Consider the following 1,043-nt stretch of genomic DNA (forward strand, 5'->3'; position numbering starts at 1 on the left):
ACCAGTGTGCAACACGGGGCTAGTGGCTAGCAGTGAGTTATGGACCAGTGTGCAACACGGGGCTAGTGGCTACCAGTGAGTTATGGACCAGTGTGCAACACGGGGCTAGTGGCTAGCAGTGAGTTATGGACCAGTGTGCAACACCAGGCTAGTAGCTAGCAGTGAGTTCTGGACCAGTGTGCAACACGGAGCTAGTAGCTAGCAGTGAGTTATGGACCAGTGTGCAACACCAGGCTAGTGGCTAGCAGTGAGTTATGGACCAGTGTGCAACACGGGGCTAGTGGCTAGCAGTGAGTTATGGACCAGTGTGCAACACGGAGCTAGTGGCTAGCAGTGAGTTATGGACCAGTGTGCAACACGGAGCTAGTGGCTAGCAGTGAGTTATGGACCAGTGTGCAACACGAGGCTACTAGCTAGCAGTGAGGGGCTCCCGGTGGAGGAGATCCTATCGCACACTGACCTCCAACACCGACTGTTCACACGGGCTGCAATTTATGGCATATAATGTGTTCAATTATAATCTCTCAATAATCCTTTGCATCAGGGAACATTAGGAGTGTTGCCATACTCCAAGAAGACAATATTATAAAACAATTTTTAAGGTTTAACTAAAAAGTCATTATTTACTGGTTTATTTTTTATTCTCCCGAATTTATTAACTCAGGTGGAAGTACTTTTAAAATTATATACATTTTTCCTTCAATCTTAATTTGTTATAAAATAAATAATGACTGTACACAACATCTAAATTAAATGTAATATATATATATATATATATATATATATATATATATATATATATATATATATATATATATATATATATATATATATATATACATATATATATATATGCTTCAGCCTACAGTTTAGTCCTAATGTCTTGTGTATGATACTCTGTCCTGTGTGACAGTGAATACCAGCATTATCCTCACTCTAATAAGACTCTAATAAGACATTATTAGGCACTAATAATAAGACACTAATAAGACATTATCCTCATTCTAATTGCATTCCTCAGATTAGGCAAAATTATAGTTCAG

At 38.8% G+C, this 1,043-nt stretch overlaps 1 protein-coding gene across 1 annotated transcript in view; it reads right to left on the minus strand.

Moving 5' to 3' along the window:
- Positions 1-653: 653 nt before the first annotated feature.
- The window catches only part of LOC123751374 (uncharacterized), a 28,957-nt gene continuing 28,567 nt past the window's right edge, over positions 654-1,043 (minus strand). The window contains exon 5 of the mRNA XM_069326344.1: positions 654-1,043. This exon is cut by the window's right edge and continues 2,365 nt beyond it. The gene's annotated coding sequence lies outside the window, so the exon portion shown is untranslated.

This window comes from Procambarus clarkii, chromosome 18 (genome assembly GCF_040958095.1).
Source record: "Procambarus clarkii isolate CNS0578487 chromosome 18, FALCON_Pclarkii_2.0, whole genome shotgun sequence".
Taxonomy (NCBI): domain Eukaryota; kingdom Metazoa; phylum Arthropoda; class Malacostraca; order Decapoda; family Cambaridae; genus Procambarus; species Procambarus clarkii.